Consider the following 20,023-nt stretch of genomic DNA (forward strand, 5'->3'; position numbering starts at 1 on the left):
ATACTTACACACACCCGACCCAGACTGGCCAAGTCTCAGTGTAACGTCGGAAGAAGAGGGTTGGGGGGGGGAAGGTGGACGGGAGTGCTGTCCTGGGCCAGGCCGTCCAAGGATCTGCTGTGCTCTCCAAATTGCTCCAGGTCTCAGGAGGGTTTTAAGTCCTGGCTCCCCCTGGGGGGGGCGCGGGGGGGCCTCCGTTCGGGGACCTTTGCTTCTGGTACCCTTTGTGCCAGTCCAGACCAGCTTTTCACAGTTTCTTTAGCTTTCCCAAAACACCCGGTTTTAGGGCCATGAGACAGTTCTATTTGTTTCTGGTTGGCCTTTGCCATCTTACTCCTTTTTCTGGGCCCTGCATTTTGTTCAATAACTCTCCTTTCTCACGGCTGGTCGGGGTGGGTTGGACTTCCCCCTTTTCTGTCTTGGCAGGTAGCAGCTGGCCTTGGGTTGAAGTCAGCTTCTTATTTTCGGACTGAGCTTGCTAGCCGCAGTGTTGAATTAACCCGTTCTCTGCTTTCTTCTTTCTCTCCCTTCCCTCAGCCTCTCATACCTGCAAAGGAAACTTCCACTCCCCCCTCATACCCCTCTGACCCTCCCCAAAATGCTTTGCAATGTGAGCGACAGCGTTAGCAATATACAATGCTGATCTGCCTTCCCAGGGGACTCCCTGAGGGAGGGGGCCTTGGAGTCTGACAGTCCCCCCCCTTGAACCTGAATATACATTTTGTTGGGAGGGGTCACCACTGAGGTTTTCATCCACCCTCTGACACAGTGGCTAGGGTTACTGTTGGCCTTTTACATAAACAGCAATATAACATACACAAAATTGTTAGGGCAGCAACAATTGCATACACTAGCCAATGATGACTTTTGGCTTCATTAGTAACACAGCATAGCACATTCCCCTTTTGGCATAAATGCCCCACTTGAATGGCTGTGGCAAAAGCAGCTTTTTTCTGGTTCAATGTGTGTTATAACATTGTGAGGAGGAGGCCTCTGTCTGGAATACGGAAAGCTGCTCTTGGATGTGCGACAATGGAAGAAACACATTGGGTGTTATCCATGGAAAAATTAAACACAACATAGTTAGAAACATTAGCAGTTTGGTGCAGAACGGTGGGCCAATGCACTGTAAAATTTTGTGCTTGAGATTTTAACAACAAATTGAGGGGGTTGGTGATTTTTTTAACACATGCCGAGGTACTGGTAAACAGATGTGTTGCGGTGGGGGCATATCCCGATGCCTCCCCTTCCCAACAGATGTGTTGACCCACCTCATAAAAGCGGCCTGGCACTGCCCCCTCTGTGCACACATTTGAGGGGCTCCATAGGCCGGTGTTGCCTTTTGCAATTCATATGTGTTGATAGCCCAGGGATGCAGTCAGCACGTACCGCTTAGCCATGTCATTTGGGGGAGCCACCTCCCACACATCACGATGGACCACCCAGTCCCAAAGGCCTGGTTGAATTTTTATGGCTGGGGCCCACACTTTTTTTATGGGACCAAAGGCCGTGAAGGAGCAGGCTATGCCTGTGCACTTTTAATTAGTAAGCCTCCAGAAATGGCGAAAAGGCCATTGTTTTCAGGGGATTCCGGAGTGGGGATGAATTTTCCCGAGTCAGACTTTATGGAGTACATTCTTCTGTATGCTAAGGACTTGTTGGGTTAAATATTGTTGGAGCTGGGAGCATACAGAATCCCATGCTAGTTGTTCCCCAGCCTTAATTATGGTCTTAATTAGTCCCTTTAAGGTAATTTGCGTGTGGAGAGCCAATTCGGCAGTGTATATGAGGGCAGCAGAGGCCACTGTCAGGTGGGCGAAATCCGCACTTGGCACCAGTTTTATGGCCTTTTGTAAATGTCCCAAAAGCTCGTTTCTTATGGCCTCTTACTGAATATTTCAAACATTGACTGCTGAATTAGCCCCATGCCACAAGGAGCTTACTAGGGTTGGCTTTTTCCCTGGGGGGGAACAACGTCTGGGTAAAGAGGGCAAATTGGAGGGTGGCCCCCCTTGGTACAATTGGGAAGGAAGGTGGGGGTAGGAGCTGGGGCTCTCAGTCGGGGAAAATACCCAGAAAAACACTGTATTACAATGAAGGATTTTGCAGGCCTGAAGCAGCCAGAGCAGTTTCACCTCTCCTGTTCAGGGTGTCCCTGGGTTCTTGCTATTACTGCCTTGTCCTGTTAACAAAGCCAGAGGCAAGAAGAACAATACAAATGCGCCTATTGGGGAAACTGAGGCATGGATGAAAACTTTCTAAATTATTAGTTGTCCTGTTATAGCCCTTCCTGACTTTTATTATGGATGTTGTTTTGCCTGGTTTAGGAGGTTACAACAACAATATTATGCTTTGAGATTAGTAATTGCTATTTCTTGCCAAAGGGCTTTTTATTTTACTTTTACTGCAGGACACCACAGGAGGAACAGGCACCTCCCCTCCAGCCTTGCACCACACTGTGGCTTGGGCTCCATCAGCAGCTTGATCCAGTGAGAGCCTTTGGAGGTATTTTTTTTTCTTATAATTATGATTTGTAGATAATCCCATGGCCAGCTGGAAACCGGGATGGTCCAGGCAGGTGGCTGGTCCACAACCGAGGTCCGCGACGTCATGACCAGAAACCTAGGGAGAAGCATATGTTTTGAGCTGATTGGCATGCTCCCATTTTAGTTGGCCTGGTAGCTGAAGCTGGTACACTACTGGGGAGATGCGGCTCACGATGGGGTACAGACCCACCCACTTGATGTCCAGAGTGTGGGCCGCCTTTCCCAGCTTTTGCAACATTAACATTGTTTTTAATTTACCATCCCCGGATGTCTTTAACAATGATCGCCTTACGCTTGGCCTTTTCCTTATCTAAAGCGGTCTTTCGGCTTTGCGGGTTTTACATAGCTCCTCCCTCCACTGGGCAAACTGAGACTTTTTTGGTTGTGGCAAACAGTAAATGTGATGATTGGTAAACACAGTACTTGCATTACATTTACATTTGTCTACTAACGGGTTGCTAACACTTTTATTTTCCCAAACCACTTCTTTCTAGGAATTAATACGTACATATTGCCCATTATACAGTTCTTTGGTTTTATTATTTAATTCATGCCACACACAGGATTCTAGTGAAATGTCTTTACTACAGGGCTCCGGAGCAAAAGGCAAGGACAAGCACACCCACTTTTGAGGAGTTCACTCTTTACAACCTTTGGTGTCCAATCGATTCCCTCCCTCCCCAGCCCACTGGCTCGAGGTCTGGGGTAGCCAGAAGGATCCCATGTGCCATATGGGGAGTGGGCTAACTTTTTATATTTTTGCTTTCAGAGCTTTTTGGTGTGCATTTTTAACAACAATTTTTTTAATTAAAAGGTCTGGCCTTACTATGCCAGAAACACACTGCATTTATTTGTATCAATAAGTATTAAACAGTGATTTTTTTGCTTTGCTTTACTTTAGCAAGTGTATTAGTGTTTCCTGATATTACCCAAAACATTTGGTGTCCCAAGGTAAATAAAGCTTAGGGTTTTTTTTTTTTAATTTTTATTTGTTTTTTGTATTAGGTTGTCCTGAAGCTGGGACAGAGAGCTTAATTTATTTTTAATTGCCTTCAGATTTACTGTATTTATAATTCGTGCTCCAAAATCAATTTTTCCTAATATGGTGTTTGCTACCTGAGGAAGTTTTCTTGCAGCACTTGGTACACAACAGTGCTAGCAACAAGACAAACAACACCACAAGACAAAACATAGAACACAAAACACAATTTTTATTGTGACAATAGATTTATGGTATTTTGGGTTGCTTTTTAGCTGGCATTAGCTTTTTTTGTTGTTTTGAAAGACAAGAAAAACATATTTTTACCCCTTTGGGGGTGGCAGATTATTGCTTAAAATATATATATATATAATGTTCTTTACAAATACCCTTGCTGGTTGCAGGCATAACAGAGGAATTACCCCCATATTTTCCTGTGTTTGTTTTATAGGCAGGCCAGGTTTAATGGCTTTTACCTTTATTAGTTAGGTAATTTGCATTAACACAGGCGCTTTTTGGCTTGCTTTTGGATTTAAAGCCGTTAGCAGCTCAGAGACTGTTTTAAAAGGGAACAATTAACTTTTACCAGCGTTTTAATTACTGTTTACTTTTAACTCCTGCTTTTAAAACATACAAAAATCTGAAAAAGAAAATACAACCTATTGTGGCTCCCTTTGGAGTCCTAATAGGGTTGTAATTAAGTAGCATGGTATGTTTGCATTTTTTTTTACCCCTTCTACAATATACACTGTTCTGTTTTTACATAGCTGTATATAAATTATATTCCCTTTATACATTTGGGGCAGTTAAGTTCCAATAGAACCCCCTTATATTTTTTTACCAAATTTGACTAAATTGTTCATAGTCAAATGATTTTACTTCGATTTTTTTTTTTATTATTTACAGACATTCCTTTGGAGAAGGGCCCATTTTTCCTTCAGAATGGCTGCAAAGAAACCAAGAATTTTCTTTTTATTCACTTTTCCTTTTTAACACTGTTACAATGTTTAACTGCTTAATTCCCTCCAGCCTCTGCAGAGTTAACTTTTTGCTTTTTTTTTGTTAAATGACTTATTTTCCAAAATGACTTTTTCCAAAACTCAGATTTCACCATTCCAAGTACTATTTTAGGGATTTGAATTTTCTGTTTGCACTTACTGCTTTCTTGACTTCTGCCACTGTGCTTTTAAGGTTTTTAACCCATTTTAACATTTTTTTGTCTGCTGCCTGCCTGCTTGTTTGGACCTGATCCTTTTTTCTTTTTTTTTTTTCCCCCTGCACTTTCCCTTTCCATGGGCACAGGCTTTGTTCCACTACCAGTTTAGCAAGGATGTTAGGGTCCTCAACTAGCCCCCACTCCTCCTGGTCCCTTTCCTTTTTATAATCACCCCACGGGGTGATCTCCTCGTAGTTGAGGGTGCCGTACATACAACCTTCTCCCCCTTCACCCGCTGGACTTTTTCTTGGTCTTAATGAGGGCCGCTTCAGGTGCAACAAGGTTCCACCCAAAACTGAGGCTCCTCACAAAGGGAGAGATCAAAGCCCTCACAGGGATCACCTGAATCATCCCCCATGAGGCTTGCCACCTGGACCGAATTGACGTTTTAAGTGCTTAATTTCCTTTTCATGGCGAGCACGCTGTTGTAGTGGCATATGCTGAACATGAATGGTCACAGCTTTCATGAGTCCCTGAAGGACCGGTACCTGCTTAGCCAATGCTTTCAGGTGGGTGCTTTCTGCTTTTTCTGCCTGGAAGTCCTGTCTCAAGGCTTGGAGCTTGTCCTGGGCATAGGCTTGGGTTGCAGCCTGGTTAGTAATTTGCACTTTTAATTGCTTAATTTCCACCATCTGTTGGGTGCACACTGCTTCCCTTTTCCCCAGCTCCTCTTTCTGTCCTGACAACATTTGATACCACATGGCTGCTGCAGTTTATATTAACCCCACAGCTGCCCCTAGGTTTTTACCCTTTTGCTTTTCATACTCGGCATACAGGTCTAACAAATTCTGCCAAGAACGCACACTGCTTTGAAGCTCCATCACGGAACCCCAGGGATTGTATCCCACCTGGGCGAGAGCCCTCTCCAGCCGGGAGAGGTCCTCACCCCCTTTTTTGAAAGAGGCAGCAGGGTCCCGTCCCTCTTCGCTGCCTCCCCCGTGGCTCGGGCATCAGGTTCACCTGCCTCCCAAGACGCCAGCTGACCGGGCAGCCAGACTATCGTGTCCGCGCTCCCTAATGCTCATACGTCTAGGCCTGAACCCCTCGGTGATGCCATTGCCCACGACTGTGGGACTCCCGAGTCTGCAGCTGTACCCTTTTGTTTCCTGAACATGTTCTTACAAACCATTTGTACCATTTTTAAGGTCTTGTAAATTACTTGAGATTTCACGCTACTCACGCCGGCACCGGGGCTTATCATGCTCATACCCCCCTCCTTGGAGGGGCCAGAGGGAGAGACGCTAAGCCTCCCTCTGTATTACTTGGTCCAGTACCACCGAGGGTGCATACAACCCTTCAAGTGCCCCTCTTGGGCTGAGCGAGAAACTCCAAAGCTCTTCTTTTTTTACTCAGTTATACTATGACTGGGGTGTATGCACTGAAGATACCTTGGAGCGAGGGTTTTTAAGTCCAACTCCTATTACCTGGCACTTTTACGACCGGGGGTAGACCCACCTGCACCCTTTCCCCCCCGACTGGGGTAGAGAGAGGAATGCTAAACCTCCCTCCGGTTCTCAGCTATGCTACAACTGAGGGTGGGGCACACCTGTAACCATAAAATTCTCAACATGAAAATACCAACAGTGCCGGACAGAGCAACTGTGTAATACCAAGGGTAGAACAGTTGGTGCGCTCAGCAGGGCTCCCCGCTCCGTAATTCTCCACCAAAACTGGGACAGATTTTTGTTACCAATCTGCCTGGGCCACAGTTGATCAGGCTCGGGGCAGAGGATCTTTTTTGGGGAGGAGATGACGAGGCACACCAAGTGTTTAAATTTTAAAGCTTTATTAATAAAATAATAAAATAACCGCAGAGTGTGTTGGGAACTCTTCCACATCACTCAGGGGAAGAAAGAAAGTGTTAATGCCCCAAGCCCTAACCCACTTTCATACTCACACATGCACGACCCAGAATGGCCAAGTCTCAGTGTAACGTCAGAAGAAGCAGGGGGGCAGGCCATCCAAGGAACTGCTGTTCTCTCCAAATTGCTCCAGGCCTCAGGAGGGTTTTAAGTTCTGGCTCCCTGGGTAGAGGGCAGGAAGTGGGGTGGTGGTGCTCCATTCGGGGACCTTTGCTTCTGGTGCCCTTTGTGCCAGTCCAAACCAGCTTTTCATGGTTTCTTTAGCTGTCCCAAAGTACCCGGTTTTAGGGCCGTGAGACAGTTTTGTTTGTTTCTGGTTGGCCTTTGCCATCTTACTCCTTTTTCTGGCCCCTGCATTTTTTCAACAACTCTCCTTTCTCATGGCTGGTCAGGGTGGGTTGGACTTCCCCCTTTTCTGTCTTGGCAGTTAGCAGCTGGCCTTGGGTTGAAGTCAGCTTCTTATCTTCGGACTGAGCTTGCTAGCCGCAGTGTTGAATTAACCCGTTCTCTGCTTTCTTCTTTCTCTCCCTTCCCTCAGCCTCTCATACCTGCAAAGGAAACTTCCACTCCCCCCTCATACTCCTCTGACCCTCCCCAAAATGCTTTGCAATGTGAGCGACAGCATTAGCAATATGCTGATCTGCCTTCTCAGGGGATTCCCTGAGGGAGGGGGCCTTGGGGTGTGACAATACTCCCATCAAGAGGAAGAGAGACATGGGTCTCTCTCCAGTAGAGGTGATGGCTAAGGAGCCGGGAGCCTAGAGTTGGTGCCCTTGGAGGGTAACAGAAGGGGAATACAGGTGCAGTTGCTCTGAACTTGGACAATGGGGTTTTCACAACTTCCCTTGGACATCTGTTCCAGCGCTTAGCTATCCTTACACTTAGAATTTTTTCCCTAATATCTTACCTAAATCACCATTGCTGCAGATTAAGCCTATTACTACTTGTCATGCCCTTGGTGGATATGAAGAACAATTCATCACCATCTTCTTTATAACAGGCCTTAACACATCTGAAGACTCTTAACAGGTCCCCCTGAGCCTTCTTGTCGTAAGACTAAATATGCCCAGCTGTGTTTTTTTTACCTAGTCTCATAGGTCAGATTTTCTAAACCTCTTATTGTTTTTATTTCTCTTCTCTGTACTGTTTCCAGGTTTTTCACATCTTTCCTAAAGTGTGGTACCCAAAACTGGACACACTATTTCAGCTGAGGCCTCACCAGAGCCAAGTAGAGCTGGGCAACAAGATTTCTGTTAATATACCCCACAATGATATTAGCCTTTTTAGCAAGTGCATCACATTGCTGCCTCTCATAAAATCTGTGATCCACTATGACCTCCCTGACCTTTTCAGCAATACTTCTACCTAACCAGTTATTCACCATTTTATAATTGTGCAGTTGATTTTTTCCTTCCTAAGTGTAGTACTTTGCACTTATCTATGTTGAATTTCATCTTACTGATTTCAGACGAATTTCCAATGTGTCAAGGTTTGGTGTCACCCATAAAATCTGTAAGCAGACTCTCCTCCATTATCCAAGTCATTATTGAAAATATTGACTCGTACCAGACCAGGACGGATCCCTATGGGACCTCACTAGATACACTTTTCCACTTTGACAGTGAACCATTGATAACTTTGAGTACAGTCTTTTAACCAGTTTTGCAATCACTTTATAATAATTTAATCTAGAACACGTTTGCTTGGTTTGCTTATGAGAATGTCATGGAGGACTGTGTCAAAAGCCTTATTAAAATCAAGTCTACTGCTTCCCTCCTTGTCACTAGGCCAGTAACCCTGTCAAAGAAGGAAGTTATGTTGGTTTGGTATGATTTGTTCTTAAGATATTCATGCTGGCTATCACTTATAACCCTACTATGCTCTAGCTGCTTACAAATTGATTGTTTAATAATTTAGTCCAGTATCTTTCCAGGTATCAAAGTTAGGCTGACTGGCCTATAATTCCCCTGGTCCTCTTTGTTCCCCATTTTGAAGATAGGTACTGTTTGCCCTTCTGCGGTTCTCTAGGACCTCTCCCATCCTCCATGAGTTCTAAAAGATAATTGCTAATGGTTTCAAGATCATTTCAGCTAGTTCCTTTTGCACCATAGGGTGCATTGAATCAGGCCCTATTGACTTAAATATATTCAACTTATTCAAATATTTTAACCTATGTTCTTTCCCCACATTGGCTTACATTCCTCTCCCCTTGTTAATATGAATTATTTTAAATATCTGGTCACAACTTATCTTTTTTAGTGAAGTCTAAAGCAAAATAGGCATTAAACACCTCAGCCTTGTTAATAATGTCCATTGTTAGCTTTCCTTCCCTGCTGAGTAGAGGACCTATACTTTTCTGTATCTTTCTCTTGCTCTTAATGTATGTAAAGAAAATCCCTACGTGGATATGCTATTTGTTTGTACTCCTTTTCAGCCATTTGTCCAATTTTCTATGTTTTGTAGTATTCCTTTTTCTTTTTCAAATAATTAAAGAGCTATTGATGGAGCCATATTGGCCTCTTACTATTCTTCTGATCTTTCCTTTGCATTAATATAGTTTGCTGGTGCACCTTTAAAATTGTCTCTTTGAGAAACTGCCAGCTTTCCTGAACATCTTTATCTTCCTATGGAACCTTACCTACTAGTTCTCTGAGCTATTAAAGTCTGCTTTTTTGAAGTTGTCCTTATTCTGCTTCTCTCATTCCTTCCTTTCCTTACAATCATGAAATCTCTCATTTCATGATCAGTTTCATCCAAAAGGCCTTGAACCTTCAGATTCACAACCAATTCCTCCCAGTTAGTCAGAATCAAGTCTAACATGGCTTCCCCCCTCGTCACTTCTTCCACCTTCTAAAACAAAAAGTTGTCCTCAATACATTCCAAGGATTTGTGTTGTCATATTACTTTCCCAACAAATGTTTGGATAATTCAAATCCCCAATACTACCAGATTTTGTGTTTTGGATATGTCTGACATTTGTGCCAGAATTGTCCCACCCAGATCCTCCTCCACTTGATTTGGTGGCCTATAGTAGACCCCTACCATAGCATCACCCCTAGTTTTTTCTCCTTTTAACTTCACTCAAAGCCTTTCAGTTGGTCTATCTCTCATCACCTTCTGGACCTCAGAACAAGTGTGTATATTCTTGGTGGATAATGCAACACCTTCTCCCCGACCTGTCCTTTCTGAACAAGATACACCCTCTATACCAGTATTCCAGTCATGAGAGTTACCCAATCAATTCTCTGTGATGGCAATTATGTCAGAATTTAGTTTATGGACTAGTATTTTCAGTTCTTCTTGTTTATTCCCCATATATTGCTATGACATTCAAGCCCCACCAACACAGATTTCCCAAGCTCCCAGTACTAGAGGGATGGCCTAGCCAATACAGGAAGTAGGAACAGAAAATAAAAGGTAGGGTAGATTTAACTGAAGCAAGGTTCTAGTGGGAAGGAAAATTTCAATTTTCTACTGGAAAATCTTTCCCAGCTCCATGGATATCAAGCTCTTTGTCAGTCCACTGTGGCAGTGGCTCTCAGCCTTCCAAGTGACAGTACCCCTTTCAGGAATCTGATTTGTCTTGCCTACCCCAAGTTTCATGTCACATAAAAACTAGTTGCTTACAAAATCAGACATATAAAATACAAAATTGTCACAGCACACCATTACTGAAAAATTTCTCACTTTCTCATTTTTATCATAGAATTATAAAATAAATCAATTGGAATGTAAATATTGTACTCAATTTCAGTGTATAGTATATAGAGAAGTATAAACAAGTCATTGTCTGTATGAAATTTTAGTTTGTACTGACTTCGCTAGTGCTTTTTATGTGGCCCATTGTAAAACTAGGCAAATATCTAGAGGAGTTGATGTATCCCCTGGAAGACCTCTGAGTGCCCCCCAGGGGTACTCCTATCCCTGGATGAGAACCACTGCACTAGGCAGTCTCCTGAGAAGGCTTCAGGCTCCCTGGCTCCCCAGCAGCTCAACAAGATAAGTTGCTATGGACCCTGGGCTTCCTGGTATACTTTGCTCCACTGCAGCCTAATAGGCAGGCCGCAAGGGATCCAGAGAAGCAAATTTCCTATGGTGTTTTTGCAATGAAATATTGAGAAATTTCAGTTCTGTGGAAAAGATGAGTTTCTGGTTTTACCTCTTCATTCAATATGAAATTTTTGCAGGCAAATTGAAATACTTTGCACAAATGAAATTCCGTTTCCTGGCAATATCTACTCTCTACCCATGTTGCTAGGAGGAAGTCTGAAACAGATAAGCCCTGAAGTCTAAGAATTGCAGTGGTAGAGGGGAGGTGGGGGGAGGGGTGTCCACTGGGACTACATAGGAAATAACTGAAGGAAAGTCTAAGTACATCTAATTAGCTCTTGCCATAAAAGTGCATTTTTCTGTTGGTTTCACTCTTGCATGAAGGGTTAAAGTTTTTCTTTTCAACATCTTTCTCTGAGTACTTCAAGTTGCCTACAAAAATTTCATATTGAATGAAGAGGTAAAACCAAAACCTCATCTTTTCCACAGAACTGAAATTTCTCAATATTTCATTGCAAAAACACCACACTCTACCTGCATCAGCAGCCAAAGACAGTTTCATGTTTGGATGGAACTAGGCGGAATGTCCTCCTCAATCAAGGTATGACCCAGTTTATTTATTACTGTGCCAAATAGACTATTCCCAGGATGTTCCTAGATCAAGAGACTCACTGAACTGGACAGTGCCCCAGGGGCACATTTTGGTGGTGGTTATCTTTCTTGAAGCAGCCTAAAGTAATGAAGACCCTTTTTACTCTAATTACCTTTCATTGGATATGCTACTAAATTGTTTTTGTTTGGAGCCACAAAAACTGACTGATACACTGTCTAATGAGCTTTTATGATAGCAATAGAAAGGAGACCCATTCAGGACTCTTCAGACTGAATGATAGTGGGGAATGGAGATATAAAGTGGTGAATATTCCGCACTCTGACAGCCCCTCTAAAAACACTGGAATTAATAAACGTATAATTGCTCAGAGTTTTATTCTGATTTATCCATTACTATATTATGGTGAAATAAGAAAAAAAAATTAGCTAGTGACACCTCAGAAAAATCAAGCATTCTTGTCTTACTACCATTATTATTACTGTTGTTTTTATTATTTGACACAAGTGGTGACCTGTAGCTTTGCTGCTCAAGTTTATAGTTTCATGGTAAATTTGTGTGTCTGTATGTATATATGTATATGTATGTATAATAGTAGCGACCAAAAGCTACAATCAGGGTGTACTATGGTAAATGTTGTACAAATATATAGGAAAAATAATGGTCTCTGCCTTGATGAGCTTTCAGTTCATGGGAATTTTTTAAACTTTGATACTGTGTCCAGTCACCTGATTCCTCTTGAACATAGGCTGATCCTTGAAACTATTCATCACTTTAAAGATTTCTCCTCAAAATGAGTCACTTTATAACCTCTCTCCATTCGCATCTTTGCCCAGTTGTGCTCTGCATGTTAGGTCACTGGATAGCCTAATGAAGGGTAGCACAGCTCTTTCCTCCGCAGGGACAAAATTTATTTTATATAAGTTACATGGTTTTATGCCTGTCTCCTTTTTTTCCCCTCCCTGTACATAGAAATACAGTGCATGGCCTTAATGAACTGTCTCAGCAAATGACTCTTCTGAGGTTTTGAAATGCATCAGCTTGTGGTTGGCCCCTGACAACTCAGGTGTTTTTGGGGGGTGGTGCTGTCAGCAAGGCTAGCCAGAGAATCAGGAAAAGGTTCAGGGCTCTTGCATGCAAGTCAAATTGAAACCTTTGTCTGGAATAACTTCTAAATGACCCTGTTTGTTTGCTTTCTCAAGCCTCCTAGACATTCACTCTGAGTTGACCTGCCTCCCAACCAGACAGTCAAGTCAGTCCTGGCAATTTGGAATTAGGTCAGATGGGAGGACATATCTAGGGATTTGAGGAGTATTTCCAGCAATATAAAAGTCACGAGGAAGGCATTACATATAAGAATAGCAGGAAGAAACTAGTGCTAGGATGGGTTTTTGTGAGTCGAGCTAGTTGCATTGTGTCATAAATATAAAGGGAAGGGTAACCACCTTTCTGTATACAGAACTATAAAATGCCTCCTGGCCAGAGGCAAAACCCTTTCACCTGTAAAGGGTTAAGAAGCTAAGATAACCTCGCTGGCACTTGACCAAAATGACCAATGAAGAGAAAGATACTTTCAAAGCTGGAGTCGGGGGGGGGGGGGAAGGGTCTGTCTGTGTGATGCTTTTGCCGGGACCAGGTCAGGAATGCTCTTCAGAACTTCTGTTAAATTAGTAAGTAATCTAGCTAGAAATGCATTAGATTTCCTTTTGTTTAAATGGCTGGTAAATAAGCTGTGCTGAATGGAATGTATATTCCTGTTTTTGTGTCTTTTTGTAACTTAAGGTTTTGCCTAGAGGGATTCTCTATGTTTTGAATCTGATTACCCTGTAAGGTATTTACCATCCTGATTTTACAGAGGTGATTCTTTTACTTTTTCTTTAATTAAAATTCTTCTTTTAAGATCCTGATTGCTTTTTCATTGTTCTTAAGATCCAAGGTTTGGGTCTGTGTTCACCTATGCAAATTGGTGAGGATTTTTATCAATCCTTCCCCAGGAAAGGGGGTGTAGGGCTTGGGGGGATATTTTGGGGGAAGACGTCTCCAAGTCGTCTCTTTCCCTGTTCTTTGTTTAACACGCTTGGTGGTGGCAGCATAGAGTTCAAGGACAAGGCAAAGTTTGTACCTTGAGGAAGTTTTTAACCTAAGCTGGTAAGAATAAGCTTAGGGGATCTTTCATGCAGGTCCCCACATCTGTACCCTAGAGTTCAGAGTGGGGAAGGAACCTTGACACATTGTTGTGAATATAGCTCTTTCTCTTATTTACAAATAGATCCATAGAAATCAGTCTGTTTGCCTAGTTATTCAGTTCCTGGGAACAAATATCAGACTATGGTTTATTCACTCGTTGCTGACTTCCTCTATTTATTGTTTGTGGTGTGTGATTTATAACAACTTCTATAGCTCCTGCTGCTGACTAGATAACCAAAAACTTTTAAAACAGGAAATTAGCAAATAATGAATGGCAGATGCTCTTGTCACACCTGGATACGAGTCTTTGTACAAACAATAGTCATTCCTCAAATAACAATACAAGCAAAAACCTGTTTGCGCAAATTTTCTGGTGTACTTAAAATGGGTACAAATATCTTTGGAAGTGTACAGCTCTTCAGTATTCAAATGAATGTTTTCAAACATCATTTTTCAGAATCTGACGTTCTACTCTTGAGGAAGAAGGATGGGTCAGGAGTTGGAGTAATTTCATGGGGTCAGAGAGTCATGTATTCCAGTATTGTGTTTTTGTACCGTTTTCTGAGGATAACTGTTACAGGGGTTAATTAACTACAGAAGCCATTCATTTCTTCATGTACTCCAATGCAATGGCTGTTATCCTCTAATTTATTTTACCTACTGTGCAATATCATAATACCCATTTTCTGTTCACTAACTCAGACAGGGTCTAATTACTTATGTTAGCAGCAGTTTGTATTCCTGGGGCTTGATTCTCTTTATGTCTAATGGATTTATGTCTCATCAGGATAACTGGAGTGAGGAATCAGGCCATAGAGCTCTGAGATTGGTGGTCTTTTCAGCATGTATATGCAGTGGTGTCACTTGGCTGAGTTTTGTAGATCCGGGGCCAAAAAGTACAGGGAAAGTTTCTTTAGGTTGTATTATTGGCTGATATGTGGAAGATGTTCCTACTATAATAACTGTGCAAATTACAACAGGCAATCATTTTTGCTAAAGCAGAAAGGTTTGTCTCAATGCTTGTTACTTAGCTTATGTTCCTTCAGCCAATTTCCATCCCACTGTTTGTGAAACAGCTTGTACGTTTTTAATAATTATATCGAATTGGTTCAGAAAAACAGCCCAAACTTCTATTCATCTGTATAGCAGGGAGGATTGGCTCAGAAGTCCCTGGGGAGAGAGACTGAAAAGGATACAAAATGTACTTTAACTTCAGTACAATTCAGGTTACTACGTAGTACCTCCTACTCACCACATTTCAGTGAATCACGCCATGCTAACCATAATGATTCCTCTTTCTTAATATGCTCTCTGTACAGCTGATGCTAATTTTCTCATTTAAAATTATAAATGTTACTTTCATTTTTTAAAAAAGCTGATATAAAATGAGATTGCCAAAAAATATAATGTAACTATATAATTTTAAGTCAATTTTCAAACCCATTCTTCTGGGTGCTTTTTATTATTCTAAATTGTTTTGCGTTAACTTTGTATGCTGTGTGCTTTTGTTAAAATATGGTACAGATGCCATTAGCCTTCTTTGGCACGGCTCTTCCTGTTTGATTAGATTGTATATTACTTTAGATTTATCAGGTTACAAATATAATAAGATTTACTCCATTGTAGAACTCTGGCTGAAAATTACTTTTCTTCAGACCCTACAATTTCTGGGAGTTTGTCTGTTAGGGTTGGGAGTCAGATGTGGGGTTGTTGGTTTTTTCCTTGTTAGATTACTCGTAATCAGTGGTGCAAGTACGGTGGTATGGTCTGGTATGCCGTACCAGTAAGATATTTATAGCTGGTACGGTGTACCGGAAAGACAGAGGAGGAGCCCACTCCCTGCCCTGCCCTTCCACGGAGCTGTCTCTCCTCTGTCTGTATAGCAGCCCCGCCAGAGGACAGGGTTGGGGGAGTGGGGCTGGGGGCAGTACAGAGGAGCTGCGGTGTTCTGCTGGGAACGGTAGCGGGGAAAGGAGCAGAACACTGGCAGCTCCTCCGCTGCGGCTGTACCGCCCCCCTCCCCCCGGTAATGTGGGTCTGAACTGAATAACTAGGCAAACAGACTGATTTCTATGGATCTATTTGTAAATAAGAGAAATAGCTATATTCACAACAAACAATACAACTAGCTCTACTCACAAAAACCCATCCTAGTAATGTGGATCATGGGCAGGGGATGGAGAGAGCGTGGGGGCCCCAGGATGGGGGCAGGGCAGGGAGGAGTCATGTGAGTAGGTCACATGCCCCCCTCCCCATATGCCTCCCATGAGTGCAGCGTACTGGCAAGAAATGATTTCTACTTGCACCACTGCTTCTGGAGACCAGAGGATTTGTGTGAATTTTGTGCACATGAAAGCCAGGGACTGATCCCCCTGGTCAGAATCAGTTCAGAGTGCTAGATCACATTGCACAGTTCTTCCCACTCTTTTGCCCATGTACAGTAACACTGACTAGCAACAACTCATCTATTCCAGGACTGGAAACTCATTTATTCTTTCCAAAACAAAAACTGTCAATTACAGTGAATTGTGTAGTGACTCTGACCTGGATAAATAACCCTTTGTAAATTAGGGTGAGAACAGCTTGGGCATTAGCACTCAGGTAGGAAGCGGGGGATACGTGGCTTGATCTTGTTGGAAAGAGGTAAGCTCATTTCTGGCTAGCTGAAAGGAATTCACCATTCATTTCTGATGTAGACCTTACCACAGTTATCAATGTCTTTCCCACTTCAAGGCTGGACCACTGCAACAATTTCTATGTTATGCTAACTTGGAGGGGGCTAAAGTTCAAGCTAGTGGAGAAAATGATTGTGTGGCTTTTTAGGTGGGGTAGACCCACAATAGCGTATTACTCTCACACTCTGTATTCGCCAGTGGCTGCCAATATCCAAAGCAAAAAGCCACACTGCAGACATAGCAGAAGTTCTGTGAAGCAGATGGGGCTGCACCTGCTGAGGCTCACCTGTAACCTGCTGCTGGGCAATGACTTGTTCCATTCCTACTCCTTGTCATCATGATTCATGTGTTTTGTTGCAGGCTGCTTATCTACTTCCAGATGAACTGAGGCAAGATGGGTAAGATATCTTTTATTGGACCAACTTCCGTTGATGAGAGAGACAAGCTTTCGAGTTTACACGGAGCCCTTCAGGTCTGGAAAATGTACTCAGTGTCACAGCTAAATACAAGGTGGGTTAGACTGTTTAGGCATAAGCACTTAAGACATATTTCAAGGGACCATTCAAGGGGCAGTGGGCTTTTAATACATTGTCTGTCATGGGGGAAGGTGTGGGAGCTGGGAGAAGGCTGGGGAGGTTAGGTGCTTACAGATTGTTGTAATAAGCCATAAATCCAGTGTCTCTGTTCAGTCTGATTATTAGTATCTCACAAAGTAATGAATTTAAGCTCCCAGGCTTGTCTTTTGAAGGTTCTGTGCAGGTTTCCTTTGAGGATAAGGACTGAGAGATCAGACAGAGTGATTGCTTTGTGAAAAGTGTTCACCCAGGTGGTGTGGTGTTTGTCTCTTATAATTTTTCTGTGAGTTCATTTGAGAGTGTAGTGATTGTCTTGTTTCACCCACATAGTAGTTGTTGGGACATTTAGTGCATTGGAGGAGGTGCACCACATGTTGTGATAGGTATGTGCAGAACCCATGGATTTTGAAAGGTGTGTTGTGGAGTGTTGATCATCATAGCAATGGAGATACATCTGCAGGTTTTGCATCTGTTGTTCTGTCAGGGTCTGGTGCTGTTTTGAGTTGATATCGTGATCTGTGAGGAGCTTGGAGAGGTTGGGGATTGTTTGAAGGTCAGAAGAGAGGGTTCAAGAAATATATCTTTCAGGGTGTGGTCTCCATCAGGTATGGATTGTAATTGTTTGATGATACTCTGAATAGATTCCAGTGTGGCGTGGTAGGTGACAACTAGCAATGTGCAGTCAGAGGAGGTTTTATTTGTGTATTGAAGTAGGTTCTCTTGTGATATTTGGGTGGTCTGTTCCATGATGCAATCTGCTTCTCTAGTGGAGTGTCCTTGTTTGGTAAAGGTGGTTTTAAGTGTGTTAACATGCTCTGAGGAGGATATACATCTTATGTGGTATCATAGAATCATAGAATATCAGGGTTGGAAGGGACCCCAGAAGGTCATCTAGTCCAACCCCCTGCTCGAAGCAGGACCAATTCCCAGTTAAATCATCCCAGCCAGGGCTTTGTCAAGCCTGACCTTAAAAACCTCTAAGGAAGGAGATTCTACCACCTCCCTAGGTAACGCATTCCAGTGTTTCACCACCCTCTTAGTGAAAAAGTTTTTCCTAATATCCAATCTAAACCTCCCCCATTGCAACTTGAGACCATTACTCCTCGTTCTGTCATCTGCTACCATTGAGAACAGTCTAGAGCCATCCTCTTTGGAACCCCCTTTCAGGTAGTTGAAAGCAGCTATCAAATCCCCCCTCATTCTTCTCTTCTGCAGACTAAACAATCCCAGCTCCCTCAGCCTCTCCTCATAAGTCATGTGCTCTAGACCCCTAATCATTTTTGTTGCCCTTCGCTGGACTCTCTCCAATTTATCCACATCCTTCTTGTAGTGTGGGGCCCAAAACTGGACACAGTACTCCAGATGAGGCCTCACCAGTGTCGAATAGAGGGGAACGATCACGTCCCTCGATCTGCTCGCTATGCCCCTACTTATATATCCCAAAATGCCATTGGCCTTCTTGGCAACAAGGGCACACTGTTGACTCATATCCAGCTTCTCGTCCACTGTCACCCCTAGGTCCTTTTCCGCAGAACTGCTGCCTAGCCATTCGGTCCCTAGTCTGTAGCGGTGCATTGGATTCTTCCATCCTAAGTGCAGGACCCTGCACTTATCCTTATTGAACCTCATCAGATTTCTTTTGGCCCAATCCTCCAATTTGTCTAGGTCCTTCTGTATCCTATCCTTCCCCTCCAGCGTATCTACCACTCCTCCCAGTTTAGTATCATCCGCAAATTTGCTGAGAGTGCAATCCACACCATCCTCCAGATCATTTATGAAGATATTGAACAAACCCGGCCCCAGGACCGACCCCTGGGGCACTCCACTTGACACCGGCTGCCAACTAGACATGGAGCCATTGATCACTACCCGTTGAGCCCGACAATCTAGCCAGCTTTCTACCCACCTTATAGTGCATTCATCCAGCCCATACTTCCTTAACTTGCTGACAAGAATACTGTGGGAGACCATGTCAAAAGCTTTGCTAAAGTCAAGAAACAAAACAAGTCAAGAAACAGGTATCTTAGTACCTGGCTATAGATAACAGATTCCTTGGTGTAGCTGGGGTGGTTACTGGACCTGTGAAGGTAGGTGTGGTGATCTGTGGGGTACTTGTGTATATAGTTGTCTCTAGGGTTCCATTGTTGAAGCTGATTGCGGTGTTCAGGAAGTTGATGCTGTTGAGGGAGTGTTCCAGAGAGAGTTTAAAGGATACGTAGTGGCTGTTGAAGTTGTGGCAAAGATCTATGAGGGCATAGGCGCAGGGGCTGCAGCACCCATTGGAAAAAATAGTGGGTGCTCAACACCCACCAGCCACCTGCCAATCAGCTGTTTGACAGGCCCCGTCCTTTTTCCAAAAAAGATAGGTATGCATTTTAAAAGCAACCTCATGACGCTGTAGATAAAAAATTATATACCAATCCCCCTTGCTTCTACTTTGAAAATGTCGTGCTTATGAAGTAAGGCAATTCCAAATTTAGGTTGAACATGCAATCTTAATGGCATCCTTGGGTGTATGCATCAAGATACAAAAAATTGTTCAATGAATAAGTAATTATATTCAATACTCTGTGAAACTGTTTGAATTTGTTACACACTTGAAAGATGGATCCCATGAGACTGAAATTAGGTACACAATACATATCTAACAAAATGAAATAAAACATAGAGTATTCAAATATTTAGAATCCTCTTCTATAAGGATGTTCTGTAATATCCCCACCTATTGCCTTAGGGTCTGCGTTTCCACCCTTTCTTTCCACCTAGAGATGGATCCACTCTCCCCATATGCTCTATTTTACCCAGAAATCAAATTGTGCAACCCTTGCCTTTCCTGTGATCCTGTTCCTTCTCCCCTTTCTGATTATGTACGCACCCAGACCCTTGCCAATGTTTAGTGCTTCTCCTGGTCCCCAAAACTTTCTCAGTTTGTTTCCTGTTCCTGGTCAGCCAACCTCTTTGTTTCTGAGGTGCCCAGAAGGTTTACTGCTTACACTCAGAGGGATAGGTTCTAGCAGAACAGACAACGCCAACTGTAATTTGCAGGGGTATTCATGGTTACTGTGTACTACCAGAGTACACTATAGGTTTATTAAAATGTTTGCTTCTTTATCTTCTAGTGATATAGCTTTGTTAAAAATTATTCTTACTTGCTCAGAAAGAAACATTGTTTTAAAATCACATAGAAGTTTCATTCCATAAGGACATATGTGAATACAATCATTTAAGCAGTCTAAAATTTCAGAATCCACATTCTCTTTCAGTGCACACTTTTCCACTTTGTTTTCACAGTGGCATTAATGTACTGTTTGGCAATAGCAATA

At 42.9% G+C, this 20,023-nt stretch overlaps 1 long non-coding RNA gene across 1 annotated transcript in view; it reads left to right on the plus strand.

Moving 5' to 3' along the window:
- LOC141987226 (uncharacterized) overlaps window positions 1-20,023 on the plus strand; it is a 388,498-nt gene that overhangs the window by 315,659 nt on the left and 52,816 nt on the right. The window contains exons 4-5 of the long non-coding RNA XR_012639473.1: window positions 2,411-2,505; window positions 16,486-16,635. This is a non-coding gene — a long non-coding RNA (uncharacterized LOC141987226). The remainder of the gene's footprint in view (window positions 1-2,410; window positions 2,506-16,485; window positions 16,636-20,023) is intronic.

This window comes from Natator depressus, chromosome 1, assembly GCF_965152275.1.
Source record: "Natator depressus isolate rNatDep1 chromosome 1, rNatDep2.hap1, whole genome shotgun sequence".
Taxonomy (NCBI): domain Eukaryota; kingdom Metazoa; phylum Chordata; order Testudines; family Cheloniidae; genus Natator; species Natator depressus.